The 21373-nt window shown below is 40.8% G+C and overlaps 1 protein-coding gene across 4 annotated transcripts in view; it reads left to right on the top strand.

The window, feature by feature from the left end:
• The window catches only part of GTPBP3 (GTP binding protein 3, mitochondrial), an 86994-nt gene that overhangs the window by 14912 nt on the left and 50709 nt on the right, over nt 1-21373 (top strand). The gene's annotated exons all lie outside the window — the stretch shown is intronic.

Below are 21373 nucleotides of genomic sequence, written 5' to 3'. Positions count from 1 at the left end.
GGCACTGGTAGGTGGCACTGATGGGCATTGACAGGCATCACTGATGGACACTGAAAGGCAGCACTCATATATGGCACTGATAGGTGGCACTGATAGGCAGCACTGACTAGCACTGATAGACGGCACTGACAGGCACTGTTAGGTGGCACTGACTGGCACTGTTAGGCGGCATTGATAGGCAGCACTGACGGGCACTGATAGGTGGCACTGATGCACACTGATAGACGGCACTGATGCACACTGATAGGCGGCACTGACTGTCACTGATAGGTGGCACTGATTGGCAGCACTGATAAGTGGCACTGGCTGGTATTGATAGGTGGCACTGACTGGCACTGATAGGTGACACTGAAAGGCAGCTCAGATGGGCACTGATATGTGACACTGATGGGCACTGAAATGTGGCACTGATGGGCTATGACAGGTGGCATGGATGAGCACTGAGAGCTGGCACTGATGGACACTGACAGGTGGCGCTGCTGGGGCTACACAGATCATCAGGGCACACTGATCATCAGTGCTCTAATGATCTGTGTACATGTCCCCTCTGAGGAATGCCGATTACCAGCTCTCCTCTCCTCACGAGCTGTCAGCGTGACATTTCGTGGGGAGAGAAATGCAGATAACCAGCATTTCCCTGTTTACATGTGATCAGCTGTGTCCGAGGGACACAGCGCACCACCGATCGCCGTGCTGCGCGCTACGGGAGCCGTGCATGCGTGGTTAGAATGGGAGGACGTCAAATGACATCCTCCCAGATTGAGAGAACCACCTTGTGTCCGTCGTATTACTATATGGCGGGCGGGAGGTTGTTATAGGAAAACTCTTTTTTTGTTGTTTCTTGCATATGCATGTGAAAATGACAAGCTTTACATACTACTTCAAGCACCTATAGTGCCTGTACATTTGATATTTATTTCCAGAGACCCAGTTCTTGGGGTGCTCTGTTATATAAAAATGGCAACTAGAGTTTGGATGGTTGCATTGTGACCTCCAGCCTTCTTCTGTCACCAAACTCACCCTATTGAATGTAACCATAACACCCAGCATTGGTATTAGTAGGTATAGTAATAAACCACCAGCATTAGTGTCAGTGGGTGCAGCCATAAACCCTCATCATTGCTGTCAGTGGGTGCAGCAAAAAAAAAAAACATCTTTGGTGTCAGTGGGTACTGCAAAAAGAAAAAAAACACTCTTTGGTGTCAGTGGGTGCAGCAATAAACCCTTATTATTGATGTCGGTGGGTGTAGCAAACAAAAACTCATCATTGGTGTCAGTTGGTGCAGCAGTAAACCCTCATCTTTGGTATCAACTGGTGCAGCAATAAACCCTCATCATTGGTGTCAGTTAATGCAGCAAAAAACGCTCATCAGTGGTGTCAGTAGTTGGAGCAATAAACCTTCATCATTAGTGTCAGTGGGCACAGCAATAAACCCTCAGCATCAGTGTAATTGGGTGCAGCAATAAACTGTCATCATCTGTGTCAGTGGGTGCAGCAATAAACCCTCATCTTCGGTGTCAGTGGGTGCAGCAATAAACCCTCATCTTCACTGTCAGTTGATGCATAATACACCCTTGTCCTTGGTGTCAGTGGTGCATCAATAATCCATTATTGTTGTAAGTGGGTGCAGCAATAAACCTTTGTATTTGATGTCAGTGGGAGCAGCAATAAACCCAATCAATGGTGTCAGTGGGAGCAGCAATAAACCCTCATCATTGATGTCAGTGGGTGTAGCAATAATACCTCATCATTGGTGTCAGTATTTGGAGCAATAAACCATCATCATTGGTTTCAGTGGGTGCAGCAGAAAACCCACGTCATCGGTGCCCATAGTTAGAGAAATAAACCATCATTATTAATGTCAGTTATTGGTGTCACTGGGAGCAGCAATAAACCCCAATCCATGGTGTCAGTGGGTTCAGAAATAAACCCTCATAATTTGTGTCAATAGTTGGAGCAAAAAACCCTCATCATTGGTGTCAGCAGGTGCAACAATAAACCCTAATTTTCTGTGTCAGTGGGTGCAGCAATATACCCTCATCACTGGTGTCAGCAGGTTCAGCAATAAACCTTCACCATCGCTGTTAGTGGGTGCAGCAATAAGCATTCATTATTGGTATCAGTGGGTGCAGCAATAAACCCTACTTATTGGTTTTCAGTGGGCACAACAATAAACTTTCATCAACGATGTCATTAGATCCAGCAATAAACCACCAGCTTTGGTGTCAATAGGTGCAGAAATAAACCCTAGTATTGGTGTCAGGGGGTGCAGCTATTAACCTCCATCGTTGGTGACAGCGAGTTCCACCATTACAGCACTTACTATGTATAGAGTCTGTATTCTGGTAGGACACTGTCAGTTTGTAGTTTCAAGTAGAAAAACATACACTATATCGCCAAAAGTATTGGGACGCCTGCCTTTACACACACATGAACTTTAATGACATCCCAGTCTTAGTCCGTAGGGTTCAATATTTAGTTGGCCCACCCTTTGCAGCTATAACAGCTTCAACTCATCTGGGAAGGCTGTCCACAAGGTCTAGCAGTGTGTCTATGGGAATGTTTGACCATTCTTCCAGAAGTGCATTTGTGAGGTCAGGCACCGATGTCGGATGAGAAGGCCTGGCTCACAGTCTCCGCTCTAATTCATCATAAAGGTGTTCTATTGGGTTGAGGTCAGGAGTCTGTGCAGGCCAGTCAAGTTCCTCCACCCCAAACTCGCTCATCCATGTCTTTATGGACCTTGCTTTGTGCACTGGTGCTCAGTCATGTTGGAACAGGAAAGGGCCATCCCCAAACTGTTCTCACAAAGTTGGGAGCATGAAATTGTCCAAAATGTCTTGGTATGCTGACGTCTTAAGAGTTCCCTTCACTAGAACTAAGGGGCCAAGCCCAACCCCTGAAAAACAACCCCACACTATAACCCCCCCCTCCACCAAACTTTACACTTGGCACAATACAGTCAGGCAAGTACCGTTCTCCTGGCAACCACCAAAACCAGACATGTCCATCAGATTGCCAGACAGAGAATCGTGATTCTTCACTCCAGAGAACACGTCTCTACTGCTCAAGAGTCCAGTGGCGGCGTGCTTTACACCACTGCATCTGACGCTTTGCATTGCACTTGGTGATGTAAGGCTTGGATGCAGCTGCTCGGCCATGGAAACCCATTCAATGAAGCTCTCTACGCACTGTTGTGCCAATCTGAAGACCACATGAAGTTTGTACGTCTTTAGCAATTGACTCTGCAGACAGTTGGCGACTTTTGCGCACTGTGCGCTTCAACATGCTCTGACCCTGCTCTGTCATTTTACATGGCCTACCACTTTGTGGCTGTGTTGCTGTTGTTCCCAGTTGCTATAATACCACTAACAGTTGACCGTGGAATATTTAGTAGCAAGGAAATTGCATGGATCACGGTACCACGCTTGAATTCACTGACCTCCTGAGAGCGACCCATTCTTTCACAAATGTTTGTAGAAGCAGTCTGCATGCCTGGGTGCTTGATTTTATACACCTGTGGGCATGGAGGTGATTGGAACACTTGAATCCAATGATTTGGAGGGGTCTCCCAATACTTTTGTCAATATAGTGTATTTTTCCATTTAAACTCAGAATAGGGGTTCAGTAGTTTTAATTACCTAAGCATCCACTCCTGCAAAGCTGCTTCTCTGCTGAGCAGGATCTTTCCACCTGACGGAAGTAACACAAGTGCAGCGTGGGGTGCCGGGACTCCTCTCCAATGAGTACCAACGTTAGTAAGAATTATTTCTGTGAGATCCGAGTACAAGCCTCTGATGTTACTCTGGTTGGTCAGTAAATTATAACTGCCTGGAATTATTGTCTTTCGCTTAACTCGGTGAGGTTAGCCCTTTTAACAATTATCAATTATATAAACTATTCATTTTTAAATCCATCCATCTTATGTCCTTTGATTGTGATACATTCTGATTGACATGTATGTAGCAAATCGATGCTAATGGTTTTTGTTGTTAATTATTAAAACATATATTTTAGTAAATCATGAATATTAATAACAGGCTTTTTCATGTTGCGAGCATTAATAATTTATATAAAACAATAAACATAGTCAATATGTTAACAAAGGATTCTATGCATACATTTGGCTAGTTTGTTACTAAGTTCTGTACATGTACACATTATCTATAAAATGGCAATTCCTTGTAAATCTGTTTGTTACACATTTATCATTTTAAGTGGAAAACGTTCTGCATAGGCAGTTAGAAGTGCATGTACTAAATCTTACAAACTGTATTTATTCTAGTGATGGTACACTAATTATTTTAACAATACGGAATGTGTTATGTATTTTCACAAACATGTTTTGAATACCTATGTAGAATTTCATAAATGTAGTATTTTTTTGTAGCACTCTAATATTTGACAGTTACAACTGGTTCACACTGATGCTAATTGTCATGCGATTTGACAGCTCAAATTGCATGACAAATCACATCCAATGGAACTGTTCTATTCGGTGCAACTCTGACTTCATTGGAGTTGCACTGCTTTGAAAAGTAGTTCTTGCACTACTTTTGCCAATTTGTGGTGCAACTTGCGTAGATATCTGTGGATAAAGTTGCACTGCCACTCAAACTTGAAGTCGCACAATTTCAAATTAAGATCCAGCATGAACCAGGGCTTACAGTATGTACAGTTGCAAGAAAAAGTATGTGAACCCCTTGGGATTACGTGGAGTTTTGCATGAATTGGGCATAAAATGTGCTCTGAACGTCATCTAAGTCACAACAATAGAAGAACACAGTCTGCTGAACATAATACTACACAAACATTAGATGTTGTCATGGTTTAATTGCACATAACATGTAAACATTCACAGTGCAGGGAGGAAAAAGTATGTGAGGCCCTAGCTTAATGACTTCTCCCAGAGCTAATTGGAGCCAGGAGTGAGCCAACCTTGACTCCAATCAGTGTGATGATATTGGATGTGTTGCTGACAGCTGTCCTGCCCTTAAAAAACACACACCTGTTTTGGGTTTACTGGTTTCAAGAAGCACTGTGTGATGTGAACCATGCCTCTCAGAAAAGAGCTCTCAGAAGACCTACGATTAAGAATTGTTGACTTGCATGAAGCTGGAAAGCGTTACAAAAGTATCTCCAAAAGCCTTGATGTTCATGTGTCCACGGTAAGACAGACTGTCTACAAATGAAGAAAGTTTAGCACTGTTGCTACTCTCCCTAGGCATGGTCGTCCTGTAAAAATGACTGCAAGAGCACAGCGCAGAATGCTGCATGAGGTAAAGAAGAATCCCAGAGTGTCAGCTAAAGACCTACAGAAATCTCTGGCACATGCGAACATTTTTGTTGACACATCTACAATAAGGAAAACATTAAACAAGAATGGAGTACATGGGGGGACACCACGGAGGAAGCCATTGCTGTCCAAAAAGAATATTGCAGCACGTTTGAAGTTTGCAAAAGAGCACCTGGATGTTCCACAGCACTACTGGCAAAATATACTGTGGACAGATGAAACCAAGATTGAGTTGTTTGGGAAGAACACACAACACTATGTGTGGAGAAAAAAAGGCACAGCACACCAACATCAAAACCTCATCCCTACTGTAAAACATGGCGGAGGGAGCATCATGGTTTGGGGCTGCTTTGCTGCCTCAGGGCCTGGACGGATTGTTGTCATTGATGGGAAAATGAATTCCAGAGTTTATCAAGACATTTTGCAGGAAAACGTACGACCATCTGTCCGCCAACTGAAGCTCCGCAGAGGATGGGTGATGCAACAGGACAATGACCCAAAGCATACAAGTATTTCAACAAAACAATGGCTGCAACAGCACAGAATACGCCTTCTGGAGTGGCCCAGTCAGAGTCCTGACCTTAACCCGATTGAAATGCTGTGGCATGACCTTAAGAGAGTGATTTACACCAGATATCCCAAGAATATTGGGATGTCTTGGGAATGGTCCAAAATTACTCCAGATCGTTGTGCAGGTCTGCTCTGCAACTACAGGAAACATTTGGTTGAGGTTATTGCTGCCAAAGGAGGGTCAACCAGTTATTAAGTCCACATACTTTTTCCTCCCTGCACTGTAAATGTTTACATGTTATGTGCAATTAAACCATGGCAACATCTAATGTTTGTGTAGTATTATGTTCAGCAGACTGTGTTCTTCTATTGTTGTAATTTAGATGACGTTCAGAGCACATTTTATGCCCAATTCATGCAAAACTCCACGTAATCCCAAGGGGTTCACATACTTTTTCTTGCAACTGTAGGTTAGTACAAATATATTGAAAGCAATTGTTGATTGCTGCCCCTGGAATGACAGTGGTCACTCTGTTATTTTTTCCTCCGAAACCTGGAAAATATATAATGGACATGGGAATTTTTACCTTTAATGGCATGCAGAAACAGCCCTGAAGAAGGGAGAGTCTTTTTTCCTGAAACACGTTGGTTTGATGTACTTGTCATTACTCTTAATAAATGACTCCTAATCTACCATCAAAAGTCCATTCCTTTGTCCAAAAGTGAGGGAATTCCTGGTTTCCCATATTTTACTGTTCTTGGAAGAACTTAAATTTGGGGTTTTTATTTTTTCCTTTTGCTTTCAAAATGGTAAACATGACAAATAGAGAGGCTGAATCTTAATGGGGGCTCAGACATTAATAAAAACCTGACAGGTGTTCTAATCTCTCTCCACTCTATCCTAAACTAAAAGTTAATTTTATTTATACTTCAAATTTTTTATAAAGTGGTCACAATATCTTGATCTTTCATGTGCACCTCTATATACAGTTTTTCCTTAAAAACTTTTTTACAGTACATCAAGCCTTGTGATTGGGGGGGGGGGTAAAAACACATGATTGACAAGCATTTCTTCTGCTTCCCCCAACTGCTTCCCCTTAAGATGTAAAGTAAGCAGACGGGGGTGTACATGTGCGAGGGGCGTGATGCTTTGTATTATGTTTCAGAAAAAATTATCCCCACTGTTACGTTTCGTATGTGGTTCTGACGCCCTGGTGCAGGGTTTCAGAAGTTAAAACAGGCAGTGGTATAACATCTCCTCACTGCCTATAAAATGCCCTCTGATATAATCCAGATTGCTCTTCAGGTGGCACCACATGTTGTATATCTGCTTGTTACAGTGTCCAACATTAAAGCATATCTAAAACCAATAAAAATCATTTAATATATCAGTTTACCAAAATTAAAAATTGGTGGCTGCATTAGTTTTCTTTTTTAGGTTTTTTTTCCCTTTATTTTCACCTGGGGATCTGGCCAGTAACACACTTTCAGTTTTAGGGTGTCTACACTCTGGAAAGAGGAGCAACAGAGACACCATTGGACAGCAGCATTGTTAATCTGGAGAGTGGGGAGTGTTAAGATCAGATTTAAGGCCAGTTCACACCAGAATGCTGTGTAGGATGATGATGATGATCCACGTTCCGTGGATGTTTTCTGCACCGCGTACAAAATGCACTGCTGGTGCAATCTGTAGTGGTGTCAACATTACGTTGACACCCCAAACGTGGGTTGCAAATGTAGTGCTTTGCTTGCACCGGATCACAAGGTACAGAAGTGAGTTTTCCAAATGTAGTGCATGTACTACTTCTGGTGCTCCGTACAGAACTGTAGGTCAATTACACAAGAATGCACAGCGCATTCCTGTGTGAACCTGGCCTAAGTCTATGTTCACACCTAAGCGTTTTTCGCAGCATTTTGTGTTTTGCAGAAACGCAGTATAGTCCATTTAATATGATTTCCTATGGGACATGTTCACATCTCCGCATTTTCATCTGGTGCACTTTTTCGAAAGGGTCAGGGACATTTTTAAATGCAAAAAGGTGCATTTTTGGTTCTTTAGACTTCAATGGAGACTGCAGTAAAGCATGTAGTGCGTTTTTGCTGCGTTTTACTTTTTAATCTGCCTAGCAACAAGAAAACAAAAACAAAACGCATCAACAATGCATGTGTAAAAACGCAAATTGCCCCGCAAAAAAACACTGGAGAAATGGATCAACCGCAAACTGCATAGGTGTGAACCTAGCCTTAGGTGGACTTGAGTACCAGATTAAAGCTAAATTTCAGCTAACACATTTCAAACTCTTACAGCAAATAGTCTTTTTCCATATTGAGATAAGGCTGGGTTCACACTAATGCGGTGCGGTACATTGCATGTGATTCGTGCAGGAACCACACCGCATTCCTGTGCAAATCACATGCGATTTGTGTGCAGTGCAATTGGAGCCATACATTATATATGGCGCAAATCGCACCACACCCACACCATAAAAGGTGCAGGACCCTTTTTTGGGCACTAGAATCGGACCGCATGGGTATTCACACCTATGCGATCCAATTCTGCACATTGCACCCCATTTTGAAGACCTTTTTCAGGGTATTGTTAACTTAATATACACACCCGCATCGGTTCGCATGAATGGGGTGCGATTCTTATGCAGTGCGGAATTCACACAGAAAACACTGTAAATTACGCACCGCATCAGTGTGAACCCAGGATAAAAGTTTTACATAAATGATTAAAAGCTGACCATTGTAGGTACTCCCTCAGTAGTAAATGGTTTGTCTCAACCCTCTAACTGCCACTTTTGCTGGGAAACTTGATCTGTTCATGGAAATTGAATAATACATTTACTGGACAGATCACCAGGTGAAACGAAGGAAAAAAAACTAAAAAACTGCAGCCACCACATATTTGCAATATAATAGGTTATCTTTTGGATTTCGATGTTCTTTAATGCAGTATTAAACCCAAAGCAAACTTTTATTATATTGCTGCTTATCTATTATTACATTATAGACAAATTCTAAACAAAATCTGTAACACTAACAGGGATTCTTACAATGACAACTTTTATTCATTTCTGTAAAACCTTTATCCCAAAAACTATTGCTGTAACTGCTTGTACACCGTGTTCCAAATTATTATGCAAATTATATTTTTCTCATTTACCTAAATAACTGATGTAAATAACAGTCAGCATAATTCTCATGTTATCAACTATTAAGAGTACAATTCACATTTTATTGAACAAACCTCCTAATGATAACAGTATTTTTGTTAAACATAAAAATCTTACAATGCACTGCTCCAAATGATTGCGCACAGTGAGTTTCAAAACACTTTATAGGCTGTAAAGAACTGAAAATTGTCATTTGTTGTGTTTGCAGCATATTTACTGAAATCAAAAGCTATTCCAATCAAACTTTTAACATTTTAACTTTTTAAACATTTTAACAGGTCATGTTACATTGTAACATAGGACCCCTTATTTGATAGCAGCTTCACAAGTCTTGCATCCATTGAACTTGTGAGTTTTTGGACAGTTTCTGCTTGAATTTGTTTGCAAGATGTCAGAATAGCCTCCCAGAGCTGCTGTTTGAATGTAAACTGCCTCCCACCCTCATAGATCGTTTGCTTGAGGATGCTCCACAGGTTCTCAATAGGATTGAGGTCAGGGGAGGATGGAGGCCACACCATGACTTTCTCTGCTTTTATCCCCATAACAGCCATTGATGCAGAGGTATTCTTTGCAGCATGAGATGGTGCATTGTCATGCATGAAGATGATTTTATTAACGAAAGCATAGTTCTTCCTTCTGTACCAGGGAAGAAAGTGGTCAGTCATAAACTCCACATACTTTGCAGAGGTCATCTTTACACCTTCGGGGACCCTAAAAGGGCCGACCAGCTCTGTTCCCATGATTCCGACCCAAAACATGACTCCAGCACCGCCTTGCTGACGTCGCAGCCTTGTTGGAACAGGGTGGCCGTCCACTAACCATTCACTCCTCTATCCATCTGGACCATCCAGGGTTGCACGGCACTCATCAGTGAACAGGACTGTTTGAAAATTAGTCTTCATGTATTTTTCTGCCCAATGCAGCCGTTTCTGCTTGTGAGAATTGGTTAGTGGTAGCCGAATAGAAGGTTTATGCACAGTTTCAAGACTCCGGAGGACTCTACACCTTGATGTCAGTGGGACTCCAGAGGCACCAGCAGCTTCAAATATCTGTTTGCTGCTATGTAATGGTATTTTAGCAGCTGCTCTCTTGATCCGATGCATGGATCTGGTAGAAATCTTCCTCAATGTGCCTTTATCTTTACAAACCCGTCTGTGCTCTGAATCAGCCAAATCTCTTAATAGTGCGATGATCACGCTTACGTTTTCGTGAAATATCTAATGTTTTCATACCTCGTCCAAGGCATTGAACTATTTCACTCTTTTCGGAGCAGAGAGATCTTTTCTTCCCCATATTGCTTGAAATGGTGCTCTGCTTAATAATGTGGAACACCCTCCTTTAGTAGTTTTTCCTTAAATTGGGCTCACCGGCCAATCTAATTATCACAGGTGTCCGAGATTGTTTTCAGTGATCAAAAGAGCCCTGAGACACAATGCCATCCATGAGTTAAACTGAAAAACAAAATATTTAATCTTTGTGACACTTAAATAGAATTTGCATAATAATTTGGAACGCGGTGTAAAGTGTTACCTGGAGTTTGGCTTCATTTTGTTGATGTATTTAAATCTGCTAGTACATCTTCCCTTCCCCAGATTAGCAATACTGCTGTACAAAGGTGCTCCTGTGTTCATGCATCCGGAATAGGGGCACTATAATACAGGAGGTTTGTTACTGGGCAGATCACTAGGTGAAAATGCGGGGAAAAAAGCCTAAAAAAAGGAAAACTAATGCAATTAATGATTGGTAAGCTGCAATGTATTAAATTGTTGGTCTTGGGTCAAATACCACTTTAAATGTGCAAGTAAACACCAAAATGTACACCTGAAGAAAATGTGATTATTGTGAAATCTCTGGTTAGTTTCTTGTTCTCAGCGCTGACTGCCTATACGCTTAGCTTGGATACTGGCCAATTCAGCAGGAATTAGAACCATCTATGGGCGCCTTTAGATCTTGCAATAATGTCTATGTTATCAGCATGCGCCAGTATCTGCAGTGGCCTGTGGTTTGCAAGCCTGCCATTGTTCAGAAACCTGTGCTAAAATCCTGTGTAAGTAGTAGGACCAGTCTTGTATGCAGCAAAAACTCAGATTCTGGGGTATGTACAATATGCATTTTAATTGTTAACAGTGTAAAGAAACAACAGTGTAAAATATAATGGACAAGAACATAAAACTAATGCAATAAAGCATGCAATGAGCAGGTGACTGTGATAATCTATACAAAATATCAGTGTAATAGTGTCAAACAGGACTAGACTAGGATCCGATAAGGCAGTGTAATTGATAGCAAGCCACGAAAAAAGGCAAATTGCCAATGCACAGGTCACTGGGATGTGTGGGGTTAAATAGTCAGCCTGGCTTAAGTAGCAATTGAAGATAAAAAGTACAATGACTGCTGGGAGACACCCTCTGATGGCTGTGGGAATTACAGGATGAGAACCACAGGAGCACAGAGACACCAGCAGGTAAAACAGGGGAAGAACAGGCTCCTGTCAGCCAGTTTAAAAAGACTGCATACCAATCAAAAGAATACATACCAATCCTTTGCCCGCCATCATTAGCAATACTCAGTTGGTCCAAAAAAAAAAATAATTGACTGGTTATATACCTGTTCTGTACATCTTGTAATGCTAAGTTTTACCTTTCCAATAATTTTTGTTTTTTGGTTTGCTTTTCTTTTTTCCCTGGCGACGTGCATCTGTGTTTATCCTATATTATCATATACTGCTCTACTATTAAAAAACAGGTGATACTAGTACTACTATGCAAGAGCCTTGATTATTTATCTTTTCATGTATTCATAGACAGAAATCCAAAAAAAACTCTTAGGCCAATTTTCTAGTGGTAGTTTTCTTTTAGAACTACTTGCACCTAATTCAAGTAGGCGTTTACGTCATTTTCGACAACATTACTGTCATAGGTAATAGTTCAGGTAGTCCTTACTACTGCCACATTAAGAACCCGTCATCTCCAGAATGTAATAGAACTATTCCTTTCATATTATATTCTGTCCCAAATTAGAACATGTACAATAATGATATTCATAAAATGTTCCAAAGTGGAATTCCACCCATCCCCCTAACAAGTTACCCCCAGTTATCACTTAACTTTGATGCTCTTTTATTTAATACAAGACAATGCCATGTTCATTATCGAAACAACAACAAAGAAACATTCCCAGCTCAACTTACTAACCAGCCTGCAACCAACGAAATTATCCTGTCTAACAGTTCGCATTAAAAACAGGGGTTTAGTTTGCACACATTTGCAAATACATGTGTAAGCTGCATAGCCACTTCAATGCACCCCAGTATTTTCTGCAGTGCTAACTCTATACATTTTGAGAGCCTCTATAGTAGAAGCACATGTATAATAATGAATAGACTAAGGGCAGGTAAGCCTGGAGGGAGCCCACCGCTCCTTAAAGGCACAGGGACACCCATCATATAGCACAATGGCAGCCAAGGTGTCCAGTGCATCCCCTCACCAATATACCAATAATGCAAACAAACAGCAACTGCCCCAATCTATAGCTGCCCTTTGTAGCAAGGAGCACATGGTACCATCTTCATTATCAGTAGCCAACTGGTACTCCAGGTTCATGCGGCCAGCGCCCTGATGATGCAGTGCCAGGTCTTTACAGCTCCAGTGTGGGCTGTAAGCCTGCAGCCTCCTGGGATACAAACTTCACATATCCTGCATGAGAAGGCTGTATGTCAGAAAAAACGTTTTTTATTGTTTTTTTTTATTTGGTGCACTCAAAATACTTGTGACTATAAAAATATAAGTAAAAGAGCCTGTGGAAAGTAAGCAGAGACCAAGTCCATCACAAAAAAGTCCATCGGGCTAGGAGGAGGAGCCTGAACATGACACTGAACGGGAGCTTGATGTGAGAGCTCCTGGGTAACAGACACCTCCATCGTCCCGCTGGGAAAGAAAAAATATGAGTGTGGCTGAGACTTAGCTGAAAGAGAGGAGGGTCCTCCTGGGAGAGGGCAAGTCCTGAGGGCCCTGTTGTGTGGGGTCCGGAGGTGGAGGAGATGTGGCTGAGACAGAAGAGGAGAGCGGGAGGCGGTGTCGGCTGAGAGAGGAGAGGTGGCAGACCTAGCTGGAGCTCGGAGGACGCTGGGCAGTCACATGATCCGCCACAAGGGAGCACTGGGAGGAGGAGAAGCCGGCCGGCATGTGTGAGTGAAGGAGATGCCATATGGGACTGATGCGACCTGGGTTTCGCGGTGGCGTGCAGCTATAGTTTGCTCACACCACGCTGGTTGAGCTCACCCTTACTGAAGAGTAAAGGATAACCATACAAGACCTGAATCAGAACAGCTGGGGGAGCCCCCCCCCCTGGAGTCGCCAACCACAAAGAAGGACCACTGAAGCAATAACCCTCAGAGGATCAGAGGAGAACATATGAAGCCGCCTCACCAAAAGTAAAGGAAGAAAGAGAAAAGAGGGTGAGTGAAAGCGGCAAATGTCACCCTCGGTGATTACTGTTACTGATATACTGTATATTGAATAGAACTCTGTTACAAATCTTTGAAGGGGTTTACCAAAGGGGTCTTAAAAGGGAAGGAGGACAACGTAGGACAGATGAAGACCCAGAAGATTTAAGAACCTCAGCAGACAACTTTGAGAGGGGGAGGAGGAGGAGGGAGGCAAGGGAGGGAAAGAAGGAAAACATTTTCAAAGGACAATATCATTGGAGGATTATAATTTCTAGAAGAAAGTGAAAGTTACCCCCAGCCCGGGAAAAACTCAAATAATCATTGATAAAATGAAAAATAAAGCATCAAAGGGAGGGGGGCCTAAAGCTTCCCAAACAAATTCAATTAAAAAATATATACCCTCACAGGAGAAACAAACCCCAGAAAGACAACAGGGAACAAGTTGAAGAAGTGAGATGGAAAACATTATTGGTGAATATTCCAGACTATCCATGGGAATAGCTAATAATAGTCAAAACATAGAAGAGAAACCAGATACGGAAAATTTAGAAGAACAGGAGAAGAGCTCACAAATGCCAACTAAAATAGAAATAACAGAAATGTTCAAAGGACTTGAAAGATCTATAAAACAGGAAATGGCAAAATTACATAAAGATCTGGGGCAAATATTATCAAGGGTGGAAGAGACAGAAGGAAAATTAGAAAAACATGCCCAAATTATACAGAAATCAGAAAAACAAATGTTGGAAATGAGAAGAGAACAAAAGATTCTGCTATATAAATTGAAAGACTAGTAGAATAGGGAAATAAGACATAATATAAGGATAAGAGGTCTTCTAGAGTTTGCTCAAGGAGAAGATCAATAGGGAAAATGCTGAACAGTGTAATGGATAGATCTACAACAGAGCTTCTTAAAATGGATGGAGTATATAGAATTGGAAGAGTTCAACAAGAAGGTAGACCGAGAGATGTAATTGTTCAATTCCAAAATTATCAAGATAAAGAAGAGCTTTGGAAAAAGATAAAAGGAAGAGCAGTAATAAAATATGGAGAAATAAATATACAGATCTTTGCTGATTTAGCAGCGGAAACATTAGGAGACTGTTGAAACCGCTATTGGAACAAATGAGAAAGCAGAACGTTCGATATAGTTGGGGATTTCCGGCATGTTTAATTGGATGGAAAAACGGTCGATCAGCAAGAGATTCCCTGAAGACTTGAGAGACTTTTGTGAGAGACTTGATTTGCAGAATATAGCTATTCCTGGGTAGGAGGAAGAGGAAGGGGAGATGAGAGATATGGAAAAAGAGGGGTGGCAGATAGCTCTAAGGAGGAACATAGAGTAGAAATAATGAGAGGGATGTGGGGGGGAGTGGAGGAGGAGAGGGGAGAAGGAAGGGAATTTTAAGAAAGAAAGAGAAAACATTTTGTTTTCTCTTCTCCTCTTTCCCTGTATCTCCCCCATTCTAGTCTTGTGCTTGAAATCTTAGTTACTAGACTATGGCGGGACATGGAGGATGGGTTATGAAAAATGGAGAGGTGTTTATGGTAAGAGCCCCACCTTAAGGTTGAATCAATGGTGAGGATAGGACCGCAAATGATTCGTAGGCAAACTACAAGCCTAAAGGGGGAAGGGGAGGGTAAAAGGGGGTGGAGGGAGAGGAGGGGGGGGCTGGGGGTAGGAGTTGTGAGATGGGAGGTGGGGATGGGAGTCTGTGGGGGAGGGAGAAGGATATGGGTGGGGGGATTGGCAGCCTTAGATTGTGCAGGATAGTAGGAGATATTTTAGTCTTGCGAAATTCTGGAGAACGAAGGAGAAAGTATAGTGAAGAGAGGGAGAGAAAGGAGATGGGAGAAGAGGGATTAGAGGAGGTGAGAAAAGAGAAGAACGGAAGAGATTCACTTTGTGACTTATAATGTTAGAGTTTTAAATAGTCCAGGGAAGAAATTTAGGATACTTAAAGAACTTCATAGATTCTCTTCAGTGGTAGTCCTACAAGAGACACACCTTGTACAAGAAACAAATGTGAAGTTACAATCCAGATATTATCCAGAGTGGTTTTATGCAGATTCCCCAATTAAACATGCAAAGGGAGTGGCGAAAAACATAAGGTTTAAGTTGGATGAAAATTTGGTAGATCCGGAAGGGAGACTCCTGTTCTTGCAAGCAAAACTACAGGAAATAGAATGCACATTAGCAAACATTTATTGCCCGAATAAGAGCCCGGAGGTATTTTTAAAAAATATGCTGAGGGAATTAATGGATTTCAAAAAAGGTAATTTGATTGTGGCTGGAAATTTCAATTTTTGTATGGATCCACAGATGGATGTGGCCTCTCCGGTGCAGAGAGGTTGTAGTAGGTTTCTGAAAAATTTGAAAAAAATGTTATTTCAATGTCAACTTGTAGATATTTGGAGAATTAAGCATACGAAGGAAAGAGACTACACATTTTACTCCCATGCACACGAGATGTATTCAAGACTGGATTACATACTGTTGGACTTATTGAGTCTCTCGTTAAAGTAAACATAGAAGTCATATCGATCTCTGATCATGCCCCTGTCACATTGCAATTACTATGGGGAAATGAGCAGAGGGGTTGAAAATTATGGAGGTTAAATTAGTCACTTCTCCAGGATCAAGAGACAGATCGGAAAGTTAAGAAGGAAATAGAGCAATTTTTTGAAGAAAATAACTCTGAGGAAGTGTCGGTAGCTACGGTGTGGGAAGCTCATAAGGTCTATATCAGAGGAATTTTAATAGCGATAGGAGCAAAAGAGAAGAGAAAAAATAAACACACTTTTTAGTGAACTCTGTGACTTAGAGCTGACACATAAAAATAGAGTAACAAGAGATCACGCAGAAGATAATAAATAAAAGAGAAAAAATAAATAATTTCCTGGAAGAAGAAAAGAGGAGAGTGTTTAATAAAATGATAAGTGAGAGATATAGATGGGGAGATAGACCAGGAAAGTATTTAATGAGGGCACAGAGAAAAAAAAATCTAGGAATTATATAGAGAAAATAAGAAATAACAAAGGAGAATTAGTTCATTCAACCAAAGATATAGTAAAAGTGTTTAAAGAATATTATAATAAGTTATATAATAATAAGCCTCATGGTACCAGAGGAGAAGAAGAAGTAAGAAAAACATAAAGAAGACAGGCATATTTAAAAAAAGCGGGATTACCAAAACTAAGCGAAGAACAATTAAAATCCCTGGAAACAGCAATAACTCAGGAAGAAATACACCTAGCATTAAAAAGCACTGTAGCAGGGAAAAGTCCAGGACCCGATGGGTATACAGTGAGATATTATAAAAAATATGAAGAAATATTACTACCTACACTGAGAATATATACGAATGCTTTAGGAGGAGAGATGGAAATGAGGAGGTAATCCCTGCAAGCTCATGTGGTCCTCATACTAAAGGAAGGCAAAGATGATACTCTTTGTTCAAGCTATAGACCGATTCCCTTAATAAATACAGATACTAAACTACATGCAAAAGTACTGGCAAGTAGATTGAAGGACCTAATGCCGTTGGTTTACCACGTTAATGCACAATGAGAGTGCGCCCTGTTTTGGTTTTGTTTAGCAGTACCAAGATTCCCCGATCTTTGAAGGGCTGCACCTCAACGTTTGGCATTTAAAGTTTTTCCTAGTCTGCATGAAGATTTGAGCACTGCTTTCTTTTGTACATTTGGAAGGCGTTATGCTTGGTAAGGGGACTGACATAAATTTAAGGAGGTTATTTACTATTATTGCTTATGCTGATAAATCTGGGGCCTCAGGGGGTGATGGCCTCTCTGGACACCGAAAAAGCTTTCAACTCATTTGAGTGGGAATATTTATGGCTGGTGATGTATAAATTTGGGATTGGCCCAACTTTCATCTCATAGGTTCAACTCCTTTATTCTGCCCCTACCACCAGAGTCTGGCAATTGAGCCCATGGCATTGCTCCTGAGAGCGTCTCCTTGGGTCCAGGGCATACTGGTTGAACCTCTGATGGAAAAAGTGTCCCTTTATGTAGACAACACTCTCCTGTATTTGTAGGACGTCCACCAGTTGTTGGCTGCAGCCTTAGATATTAGTAATATTTTTGGCACCTACTCAGGGGTCAGAGTGAATTGGGATAAATCTATACTGTTTCCTTTAACTTTCTCAGTACCCTCTCCAACCCTGCTAGGCCCGCTAGCGTGGGTGTCCCAATTTAAATACCTAGGTATTAAGGTTCAAAGAGACTTAGCCATATATTTGCCTGATAACCTTTATCCAGCTTATACAAAAATGTTCAGTTTGGAAATCACTGCCTTTTGCTCTGGTTGGCATAGTGAATCTGATCAAGATGACTTATCTTTCTATATTTCTGTATATATTTCGCCACACACCGGTGCCTATTCCTAATTATTTTTTTTTTAAAACTAGAACAGACTGTTACATTCTTTATATAGACAGGATCCACTCCAAGAGTAGCTAAGACTACCCTGCAACTCCCCTTGTCTGGTGGTGGGTTGGCTATGCCCTGCTTTAAAAGGTATTATTGGGCAACAGTGCTGGTAACATTATGGTGGTGGTTCGCTCAAATTAAATCTAACCCGGCAGTTAACTTGGAGGCAGCATTATTGGGGTCCTATTCAGAGCTTAGCAATCTAGTGTATAGAGGGCCTCGGGTCCAGTCCTAATATCACCTCCCCCATGGAGTCCACTGTTCTGGTTTGGATGCAGGTCACGATGGATACGGGTGCACCGGGTAATATTTCTCATTCAGTGGAGAGACTTTTAACTGCCCAAAAAAATGTAGACCATTGTCTTCTATATATCTTAGACTTACAGCTGAAGATAGTGCGACATCCACCAGCTTATATAATATGTGGCATCGTGACCTGCCTGCACTGACTAGTAAGGACTGGGAGGAAGGGCTCCAGCAGTATCTTCCCCAAATGGTTTCAGCCAGAGATTGCTTAGTTCAACTCAAGTTCCTTCATAGAATGTATTACGCTCCTCAGAGACTGTCAGCCATTTACCGTACTGGTCAGGCTAATTGACCTAAATGTCAAGCGGAGGTGGGTAATTTACTACATATGGTCTGGTCCTTTACTCACATTCAGAACTTCTTTTAATTATAAATATTTTATTAGTTTTCAATATTTCAACTTTACATCAATTATCACAATATTCAAAAAACATTTTCCGCTATACATTTCCCCCCAAAACCCTTCCCACCTATTCCAAAACCCCTCCCAATTCTTTTTCCTTTAGCAACCCGTTCCTCCTCCTTCCTTATTACTCTTGGGACTCCCTTTTTGTTCTTCCTTTCTACCAATCTCACCTTTCCCAACTTATTTATACATATCCTTTCTTCTCATTCTCTATTTCTCCCATTTCGCTAAATTTATTTGATCTTTTAAACTCATCCCATTTTTCCCATCTTTCCCTAAATCTCTCCATTTTATCATCTTCCATGTGGTAGAATTCCTCCATTCTATAAATATAATCTACCCTATTTATCCACTCTTTTATTTTTTGGTGCCTCTTGTTCCTGCCAAAATTTGGGTATCAATCCCTTTGCTGCGTTTATTAGATGGAATATCATTAGATTCTTATATTTTTCTACTATGATCTCAGTTTTATGAAATAAACATATACCTGGATCTTTTGGGATATTAACCCCAGTTATCTCCTGAATATGGTGAATTATTTCTTTCCAATACTCCTGTATTTAAGGACATTCCCACCATATATATGCCATTTTGCCTTTAGTCCTGCATCCCCTTCAACACATAGGTGATTTTTCTGCTAGTTGCGTATGTGTCACACTCGGTGTAATATACCACCTAGCTAAACGTTTGTAATTAATTTCCACCACCTTCATATCTATAGCCCTATGTACTAATCTAAATATTTTCATTTTTTGTTGTTCATCAAATGATATTACGAGTTCCCTTTCCCATTTCTCCATATACGGAGGGGGAGTAGCTCCTGTTATTTACACCTAAGGATTTTATAAATTCGGGAAGTACCATGTTTCCATAACTTGCTTGCCCTAAACAGTTGTTCAAATGGATTCAGATCCACCATTGTCCTTAGCGGCTTAGGGAGCATTGCAACAAAGTATCTTAATTGAAAATATCACCACTCGTCTAACATAAAAAACACCTCCCTCTTATTTCTTAACTCCTGAAAGGAGCATATTTCTCCTTCATTCATTTTATCTTTTAACTGTGTGTTCCCTTTTCTTATCAATTTACCCAGAATATTTTCTTTCCCTGGTGGGAAAAAATCTTTAGCCTCCAATGGCATCAACATAGAATTAAATTCCCAACCCATTTGTTTGTGTATTACATCCCAAGCCCTAATTACATTTCGTGTATAAGTGCTTGTGCTTTCAGTCAACTTACGATATTGATGTGGTAGCCACACCATCCTGTCCAATTGTGTCCCACTTAGTTTTTTTTCTATATTTACCCAACTTTTCCCTAGTGCATTGTGTGTCCAATCAAAAATATGTGATAATAACACTGAATAGTAATGTCTCTTAAAGTCACACTTAAGCCCCCATTTTCTTTGTCTCTACACAACACTTTGTAGCTTATTCTCGGTTTTTTATTTCCTCAAATATACCTCAGTATAATTTTTTTAATTACTTTAAAGTAGGTTCCCAGAAGCTGTATAGGTAGCATATGAAATGTTTTCGGGACAATTATCATTTTAATCAAATTTATCCATCCTGTCCAGGAGAGTGGTCCTACCGATATTCTCCTCAATTCATCCTTAATCTCATGTATTAATGGAAAGTAGTTTATTTTGTACAAATTGACAAGGTCAATTTTATTCCTAAATATTTTTCCATCCATGAAAAGGGAAATTCTCTTTGCAGAACTTTTTTTTTTCCATTTGTCGGGACATTAACGTTTAAGATCTCTGATTTTGCCAGGTTAATTTTTAAGTTTGACAACTCTCCATAGTATTTCATTAGTCTCATTAGATTGGGTAACCTAGGGTTCACCAGATAGAATAGCATATCATCAGCATATGCTGCCACTTTATGTTCTGTCTGTCCTATTTGTATCCCTTTTATATCTAGACTATGTCTTACTTTTGCCAAAAGAGGTTCTAAGGATAAGACAAACAACAGAGGCGAGAGCAGACACCCCTGTCTTGTCCCATTATACATTTTGAAAAACTCTGATAACAAACCTTCGACCTTCACTGCTGCTGAGGGTTGACTATAGAGCTTTCCTATCCACTCATTTTGGGACCAATTCCCAAAACTTCCAATGTATCTAACATAAAGCCCCAATCTACCCTATCGAAAGCCTTCTCTGCGTCAACTGATAAGATCAGTACGGGGGATTTTTCCCTCTTACTTTTTTGCATGAGGAATAATGATCTTAGCCCATTGTCTCTTCCCTCCTCCCTGGGGACGAATCACACTTGGTTTAAATTAACCCATTCCGACATTATGTCTTTCAACCTTGTTGCCAGGACCTTCGTGTATAATTTGGTATCCGTATTTAACAGTGAGATAGACCTGTAGCAAGCACATTGGGTTCCATCTTTCCCTTCTTTATGTATAATTGTAATATGTGCTTGCAATGATTCCTCTCTGATTTCCATTCCATCTCCTAGTGCATTCATATATAGACTCAATTTGGGAACTAATTGTTCTTTAAATTTTTTATAATATCTTACAGTATACCCATCTGACCCAGGGCTCCCCCCCGCAACTGTACCCTTCAGTGCCTTCTGGATTTTCTCCTGCGTTATTGGTTTTTCTAGTCATAATAAACGTTCTTCTCTCAATCTCGGTAATCGCTCCTCTTTTAGATACATCTGTCTCTTTCTAGTTCTTTCTGCTCCCCCCCCCTTTTAAATATTTCAGGTTTACTTCATATAGTTTGCTATATTATTTTTTAAATACATTAGCGATATCAG

Source organism: Staurois parvus, unplaced genomic scaffold (assembly GCF_062004578.1).
Source record: "Staurois parvus isolate SC_StPar_1 unplaced genomic scaffold, SC_StPar_1.0 ptg000096l, whole genome shotgun sequence".
NCBI lineage: Eukaryota > Metazoa > Chordata > Amphibia > Anura > Ranidae > Staurois > Staurois parvus.
The sequence above is the reverse complement of the archived record's forward strand: the minus strand, read 5'-3'. Positions and strand labels throughout refer to the sequence as shown.